The following is an 8,733-nucleotide window of genomic DNA, read 5'->3' as shown; positions in this document are numbered from 1 at the left end:
GGGGGAAATATAAATATAGGTTTGTTTCAATCTTTATTCCCCTCGAAAGCTGAGAAATGTCTGTTATTTGCAGGCTGCGCAGGGAAGCCAGCTCGATATTAATTTAAGAAGGGTAACTCCAGCACTGCTGGTGCTGTTCATTTGCAATTCCTACACACTGGCTATTATGTGCAGGGAACTAATCCTGCCTTGCCTTGAAAACAGAGCTTTCACTTAGCTCGCTGCGCTCCTCAGATTTCCTTTATAAGAGAGACGTTGTTTTGCTGGGATTTTATTATTTTTAATAACATTACATAGGTATTTGAATTCTCCCAATAAGTGTGTACTGCTTTTTTTGCTGTTGTTTTTTCTTTCTGGCTCTTTCTCTCATGAGCCTTTGGGCTCCTGCCGTGCTCGCGTTGTTGCCGTGGGACGGGATAGTTGGTAGCACCCATGTTTCGTTCCTCCTCCCTGTTGTAGCTGTCGGCGGTGAAAACCAGCCCATAGGCACTGCATAATGGCCAGCCCTCTCACACTCTGGATCGGTGTTCGGCCACGGAGCACCGCCGAGGCTTAATTGCATGCATCTGCTGGCATTTACTGAAAGGGCGAGCGATATGGGCCATGCTACCCATCAGGGAATCCGTGCCTGAGAGAGCTGTCTCCTCGTAGGCAGGCACTAAGTCCGGCAAAAATCAGGCAGGCTGGTCTCCGGCCGCTAAACTCAAAGTCCTGAAATCCTGAACCCGCTGACATGAAGCGAGCCCTTGCCTCTGCGACCCCTTGCAAGCCAAGGCTGGCCCCTCCGAGGAAAGAAAACCCAGAGGCCAGTGTAACAGACCCCGGCCCACCCAGCCACATTTTCCCAGAGCACCGAGAGCACCCGAAGGTAGCGAGCGACTCAGCAGTCCCGGACCGGGCCAGATCTCATTTAGACCGGGCCTGAGGGGCTGGAGCATCTGATGGTCGCTAGTAAGACGCGTTTAAAGCGTTTATTGGCATTATGGCAATACAGTGCACGGTCAAAAACAATTCAAGAAGTTACACACCACAGCCTTTCCCGCCAAACCCGAGGAAGAACCTCCAGTTCTGCACGAAATTACTCCAGGAATGAAATAATGCTTGCAATTTTAGTAGGATTTTAGTTTATGTAGTAATGTCTCTCCGACTTCGCAACCGCCTTTCCCATCCTATCCCCTGCCCCGGGGCAGAATTGTTCCCTACGATGAGTCGGCGATTATCGAAGAGCCTGACTTAACCTCGAACACCTGCCTGGAAGATTTTGGGACCGATTATTTTGTAAAGTACTGTCCCTCGAGTCGGCCAGAACCCAGATTTCACAGCCGCATCTCGGAGCGCTCCGATGGCGCCTCTGCCTCTCGTCAGGGCTCTAGCCCGTTTGACAAACGCAGCTTCTCCTTCTCCCGAGGAGACGATGAACTCACGCTAACACTACAGCCACTAACTTCTCCGATCTCTCACTCCCAATCCTCACTGACCCGCTCCCCAGTATCCCTCATCTCTCACCCCGCCTTCACCCCCCCCCCCCCACCCCCCCCATTTTTCTTTTTGGTTCTAGCGAACAAAACCAGGCATTTGATGCCAGCACACTGTCCTGAGCTGCTTGTGCATCATGACTTCGCAGACCTCATTCATCACGGATCCTTCTCCCGGACAGTTCCCACTTTGGCTGTCAGGCTTTTCTCGTCACGTCACCTTCTTCCTCCACAGATACCTAATCAGGGAGAGAGCACATCCCAGGCACATCCAAGGCAGAAAAGTCCGCCCACCCCCACCTTCCCGTGCTCCCTGCGACCGCCCTTCAGGCCTCTTGGCTTGGGTTTCCCAGGGCTCAAGAAATACAGGAATAGAGAAAAGGGCTCAGCTCTGCAGAACCTGGTGCTAAAGCAGCTTCCCCGGATTCCAAGTTAAGGGCACTGATTCAGTGACGAATTTCCCCAAGCATGACACGACAGCACCAAAAAACTTTCTGACCGGGCTGTTCACGTCAGTTCCTGCCAAAAAACTTTCAATTCTGGAGAACGATGCTGCTGAGATAGCTAACGGCATCTGAAGCTTAGGAAATGCTGAAGGCCTGGTCAGCAGAGAGAGGAAAAAGCAGGCATTGGGGAGAGTTGTTCAAGAGCTCCTAATAAAGTCCCACTAAATCTCTATTTTTCTCAGAAGAAAGGTAAAGGTATGAGGGCATCTATTCAACCCTTTTATTAGTATTTTTTTTAAAGCATGAAAGAAGGTACAATCTTTAAGAGATTGCTCATGACTTAAGTGATGACTCATCACACGGTTAGTAGCTTTTCAACTATCGGCTACCACGAGATGTCCATTAAAGCATTAAAACAAAACAAAACAAACACACAAACAAACAAACAAACAAAAAAAAACCACCACCAAAGCAAAACCAACTAAACAAAAAGGAGCTGCAGGCCCAAACTCCCATGAGTCACCGTGTTTAATAACTAACTAGGTTCAACTCTGCGTGTCTACGTGTGTTTGTATTTTCACTGTCAAAGAATAAGCGTGTATGTTCTTCACATGTTAGATTTGCAATTTCGTGTTCATTTCGACATTCCCTAACGACCCATCCCACAGAGGTGTCTAAAAGCACCTACAGATTATCTCCTATCTCTCTACTACTCTAATGTGACACACCTACTTACGTTTTAGGGGTAAATAATTTGAGAGAGATTTACAGTTCAACCCTCTCAGCAGACAGGAGGAGAGGTTTGCGTCGAATATAAATTCAAGAATGTAATTCTTTCTCAAACAAATAATCTGTTCCCTTTCAAATATAATTAATGTTTTGATAGTGCATTTCTTGTGAGAGAGAGATACAAAAACAGAGGCAACCTCTTGGATCTCTGTTTGTATATCTTCAACAGGAATTTACAGTACCTATCTTGTGAATGTGACAGATAGAGTGTTTTAAACATTTAGAATTCTATTTATTAGAACTAGAGCAGGAAGCTGATAGGTCTTTACTATCCACCGTGCCCATTTTATGCACGGTTTTGTTGCAAAGGAAATTGCAGTTGCAGGAGGAGGGCATTAGTCTTTCAGGGGGATGAGAAATGTTCGCTAGCTCTCAGGGTGCAGACTTCTGTCCTGTTGTGCTCAGAAGGCATATGTCCTTGTGCTTTGTCTTTCATTCTCCTCTCTCTTTCCTCCGCGGGATTGAACCTACGTCCCTTTTCTTCTCACGTAGAGAGTTAAAGAAAACAGTGGGCGTATTTTGGTTTTGAGTCTCCAGCACTCACACTGGTCCGGGCAACGATGTGTTTCAAGTCATATAGTCTAAACAAAACCATTTTTGAAAATGCCCAGAACATTCGTCAGATGCTTTTAAAATACTCTTATATGATCATATGGTTCATTAGCTATAGATCTGCTACCTAATCCAGTGGGGGTGAGTTGTCTTTTTTCCCCTTCTTCCCCTCTCTCCCTCTCTTTACTTGTTTCTCTCTTTGCTTGCTATCACCGGTCTCAGAGGAAGGTATACAAAGACAATTCTGCCACGCTTGGGAACACAAAATTCACTGATATCTCTTCTCAATGCCTTTATAATTTCTAAAGCGCAACACAAAACCGTCTTTGTGAGGAAAAAAAACCCAAAACCAACCAACCAACCAACCAATCAACAACAACAACAAAAAAAAACTAACAAACAAAAAAAACCCCCAAAACAAAACAAAAAACAAAACCCCAAAAAAAACCTCCAAACCAAAACCCAAAAACCCATCAAAAAAATCAAAACCAGAACAAAACAAAACAAAAAACCAAACCCATACACCCAACCCCAAACCAAACCCAGAAACTATCTTTTAACTCAAAATGCTATGAACACTGGAAATCAGTTTGAGACCAAAGCCATATGGACACTCCTATCTAGTCCATGAATGGCCAGATTCGACTTCCACAAGTATCAAAAGTATATTTCACATTCATGCCACTGCATTGGGTTCCCATTATGTCTCTAGCCTAATAATACGTCTTGCCATACAGTTCATTTTCCAATGTCATATTATTTTTGAAAAATCGAGTATTAATCAGAAGAGCGGAGAAACTTTTAAAAGCCTTGGTTTCCAGCTGGGGTTGCCTTGCCTCACTTCACCTTGCTCAAGCCGGTATTTTCAAAGAAAGGGAGGACACATCTGAAAATGACTCTTCATAGAAAGTGCCAGACCTGCAGTCGGTCTGAAAGTCTTTAGCAACAATAAACATTAGGAATATGCGTCATTACTAACCTTGAAAAAATAATCAATGGACTTAGAAGAGTGGTATTTGCGTTTATAAAACAGTGCAAGGAAGGCCCTCTAGTTGTACAGGAAACAGACCTGGCTATTCCGATGTCAGGCTTTAAAAAAAACCCAAAGAACCCTCCATTTTTTTTTCGAATTTATAATCTCTAGATAGATTATTACAGACCCATAGGATGTTACCTCCCTACACAGGGTTAGTATAACTTAGATTTGGAGTATATAATATTGTAATTTTAAATTTTATTATATGTATTGTCAGGATTTACCTTTTCTAGAAACTCCTAAAATGTCTTGTAAACACCTGAACACTATGACAGAGATAACCTTAGTTCAATACAAAGTTACCAACCTCAGTCATTGAGATCCAATTAATTCGATGTTTGCCTCCAGTGATCTGTGAAAAAAAAAAAAAAAAACATACGGAGAGGGAGGCGACGGACACACAAAAAAGGAAAATATTTACCGCATTGATCTGATAATATCTAAGAAAATGTCAAATACACACTTTTTAACTATCGTCTTTTAAAATGGCAAAAAATAGTAAAAATAGCTTCGGTACCTCTGATATGCAACTGGTCTTTTTTCGCCAAAGGCTAACATTAGGGACGATCGCACTTACGTTCAGAAAATATTGTTATTTTTCTTAATGGGGAAAATTGGACTCCCGCGACTTAGATCTGTGGTTTTTAGAACTGGGATGGAAATTGGACTGACACCACTTTGCACTTTAACAATCGGATTTCGTCAGGGTACAAGTTGTTTGTTTAACCCGACAGCTCCGTGCACCCCGTCGCACGCTTTTACACACTCATTAAAACGATTATTCACGACCTGTCGAGTGTTTTCTCGTTCATTCACAGGAAAGACTTAGAGCTCTAAGATTCAAGAGCATACGGTCAGCTATACCACTGGCCGAGGGGAGAGATTACTTATCTCTGTGATCATCTGATGCGAGGCTGTCTTATCTCTACAGGTTGTAAAGCAGCAGTTCCTGGACGTAAAAGGAGGGAAAAAAAATCCTCCCCCCTCCCCAACAAAACTTGCCGAAAGCAAAAGCCGAGGAAGATAAGTGAAGAAGGTCTCAACACTTGCTCAGCACGGCGCGGGTCCTGTTCCGCTTCCCAGCCCGTGGCTCGGGCTCCCGCCGCGCCGCTCCGCGGGCAAGCGGCGGGCACGGCGGCGGGGGCTGCGCCCCGCGGGGCAGCGCGACCGGCGTGGGCCCTGCGGAGGCGGCCTTCCCTCCCTGCACCTGGCTCTCACACCGGCCCCCGCCAGCTAGCCCTGATCCCGAGCTCGCTCCCCGCCGCCGAGGTGCCTGGGTCGGCACAGTCGAAGCGGAGAGGGGAAGATACGGATAAAGCAGAGCCCTCCCTGGAACGGCTGCGAAAGAAAATGCGGGTGTCGGCTGGAAAAGCGTGTTAAAAAAACCAGATCAAAATGTCAGCCTTCTGGGGTCCTGAGAGGAGATGTCTGGAAAATAGGCCTTTTAGCAGAGATGCTGGGGCGATTCCTTTTGGACCTATTAAATCATTAAGCAAAAAAAGCAAGACAAAATACCGCCTGCTTTGAGCACTCTGATATTTGGATGCTGATCCTTCCGTTTTGTTTGGTTTGGTTTGGTAGGCTTTTTTTCCTTCAATATATCGATTCCTGATTTCGATATTCAGATTGCCTCCAATCCTTACATTCCATCTATGAGGAAACCCCAGGGGCCACTCTGTTGCTGGGAAGGTGTTTTACACTTACAAAGGAAGCCAAGGGCCCGGAAGGCGAAGCACACATCAACTCCTGTTCAGCCTCTGCGGATCCAGAAACCCATTTTTCATTTGGAAAATATCTAAACATAATGCCCCTTTATTTAAATGAACCGACCCCGAATGCAACAAGGGATTTTAATCTGAAACGGTTTCCTAATTGCTCGAAAGGCAAGCACGTATAAGTAATTCGTTAAACTTATTGGATTGCAATAATCCACTATCAGGTTAGCTAAGAATGGATCTGTCAAGTGTGTTTCCTAGTCTAAGCTCTTTCTTTCAAACCAATCTGGTATAATAATTAGCAGACAAAGAACCCGAAATATGTAAGCAAATACCTAAAGATCTGCATAAATACACATATTAATCAATAGCAAGCTACTCAACACTTGTCTTATTGATGAAGAGACAATCGATTTTGCTGTTCCAACCTGCAATCAGAGATCTGTATTTAATTATTAGTACTTTTACCTTCGCTGATTTAGTAATAAAAATAGAGGTAATATGTCCTACCCTTCCACCTAAATGCAAATGACAGTGATGACATAACTAAAGGCAACTTACGCTTCCCAGCAAAACAAACAACTTTGCTCAAGCAGAATAAACAAGCAAGCAAGAAAAGAGCTGCCTTTTCTTATGAGTGCTAGATGACACCTTCACAGTCAGAAAAGATCGGACAAATATATACATGCATATACACACACGTGTGTACACGTGTATATGTATAGCAATAGAAAGATAAATATAGAGGGAAAAGTTCATTGATAAAGCAACAATGCCATTTTTATTTGCAGAATTCTCGTCTGTTTTCTCATAAACCCATATGAGTATGTGTATACTATATGCTAATCAAAATACCCTTGCCATTTTGTACCACTGTGAATGTGGTACAAAACCTAGACTGCATTTAGAGTCCTCTAGATGCGCTCGCCATCAGAAGTGCGGCTCAGAAGTCTAAAAAGAGATTTACTTATCACCAGCATATTGTGAAGTTGCCTATGAGCCATAGCATTAAATATATAAATGCATATGTGATGTGCTTAACCATACCCCACCATAGACCTCTGTAATAATCTGTCCCAGCTTCGTTTTGTTCGGGGTCTAGTGAAAAGTCTAATCGCAGCCATCATCCCCATTAGAAAATATACTGGTGTGGGGGTGAAGGAGCGTTTGGGCCTGCAAGGAGAATAAAAAGATGTGAAACGCAACTTACAACATCACCAAGATTTTTGATTCAAAAGAACAGTTTGGTAACCAGTGAATATTACCTGCATTTAATTTATGAAATTATTGCATCCTTTTGGGGCATGCCACTCTTCACAATGAGCTTGTGCATCATTTTTTATGAGAATACAACTTTTTTGTTGTTGTTCTTTTTGTTTGGTTTTTTTTTTTCCTGGTTATGTTCTAAGACTGAGAAAGGGTTCCTCTTTTTCCTCTATAGCCAGGCTTCGATCAGATTTTTTGGCAGGTATTTGTCTCCTCTTGGATATGATTAATTTAGCAGGCTAGTTAATATTAAATAGTTGAGATGAGATAATTTCTGAGTAAAAGAAAGCAAGGTGGGGGCGTGGGGTCGAGAGGCGACAGAGAGGGGTTCTCTTTCTTCCACTAACCAACAGTGCAGGGCAAACGCTTAGCTTGGAGGGCCTCCAAGTTTATGGGGAGCTCGGCGAGGTCTCCCCCGCCGGCGGGCCGCTGCAAACCCTGTTCCTCCGCCACCGTCACGGGAGAGCTGCCGGGAGCGCCCTGAAGGGGAAGAGCTCCTTTCACGTGTTTCTACTTTCCTGTAAAAGATGCCCCTGCGAAATAATTTGTAAAGAGCTCTGAATTCCCCACTGAGGAAATAAAAATCAACCCAAGAGAGCCCAGGCTTCGTGTCGCCTTTGTAGTCCGAAATTCAGGCTCCCTGGTCAGGCAGCTCCGGGCGAGGAGAGGTTTCACCTCTCGGGCTTAGGTTAAGCAGTTCTTTGCAGCTAGCTTTACAGGGATGCTTTACTCACCTTAGGGTAGGGTGACAATGGCAGGCTTTTCTCAGACTCCCTCCCGTTTAGTCTTTCTTCTCAAATCACGGATAACCCCAAATACACTTGGAGGACTCCCTAGAGATAATTCTTTGAAATGGACTTTGCATTCATTTCCCCGATTGAGAGCAGCAAATCCGCTCGCTTTGAGTCTAATTCGCTAGCCTGATACTGTATTCTGTTACAAGGTATTAAAGAGGAGGGAGGAGGGGAGGTTGCTAGTTGTTGCTTTGGTTATTTGTTTATTTTGGCAGTTTAATTATTTTTTTTATTGTTGTTTTTCAAGTTTTCGCTGGTTTGTTTTGCTCCAGCGGAGCGAGAGGTGAGTTTAGCAATCCCTTTCCCGGATAGGAGCATCCTGGACTAGTTCTTGGGAAGAGGTCTTTAAACTCCTTTCCCTAGGGCAACATCTGTCTGTTGGCAGCTAGAAGAACGCAACGCTAAGTCTGTATGGAGAAGGACACTTCAGATCTTTCCTCCTTTCTGAGGAGAGGGAGGCGGCACGGACTCAGGCCCTGCGAGTACAAACGCCGCCTGCAAGCCGCCGCTTTACCGCCGGGAGGGGGTTGCCGGGCCGTGGGAGAGGCCCCGAGCGGCCGCCGCGGTTCGCCGGGCGCGGTGCGGCCGCTGCCCGCGGCCCGGAGGGGCGGCTCTCCCGCGGGCCAAGAGCGCCCCCAGCCCGCGGGAGGCGCAGCGCCG

The 8,733-nt window shown here is 45.1% G+C and overlaps 1 long non-coding RNA gene across 3 annotated transcripts; it reads right to left on the bottom strand.

Annotated features, from left to right (window-relative positions):
* Positions 1 to 952: 952 nt before the first annotated feature.
* LOC121673814 lies at positions 953 to 8,639 on the bottom strand. Of its 3 annotated transcripts, none has more exons than XR_006019314.1 (3): positions 8,014 to 8,639; positions 4,606 to 4,650; positions 953 to 1,714 (listed from the first exon to the last, which is right to left on the bottom strand). It is a non-coding gene; the product is annotated as an uncharacterized LOC121673814 (long non-coding RNA). The 3 variants fall into 3 exon arrangements; XR_006019316.1 differs by lacking the exon at positions 8,014 to 8,639 and adding an exon at positions 5,814 to 8,007; XR_006019315.1 differs by lacking the exon at positions 8,014 to 8,639 and adding an exon at positions 4,816 to 5,807.
* Between the last annotated feature and the right edge of the window lie 94 nt (positions 8,640 to 8,733).

This window comes from Corvus kubaryi, unplaced genomic scaffold (assembly GCF_017639235.1).
Source record: "Corvus kubaryi isolate FWS band 111438036 unplaced genomic scaffold, C.kubaryi_AGA036_p1.0 66, whole genome shotgun sequence".
NCBI classification, from domain to species: domain Eukaryota; kingdom Metazoa; phylum Chordata; class Aves; order Passeriformes; family Corvidae; genus Corvus; species Corvus kubaryi.
The sequence above is the reverse complement of the archived record's forward strand: the minus strand, read 5'-3'. Positions and strand labels throughout refer to the sequence as shown.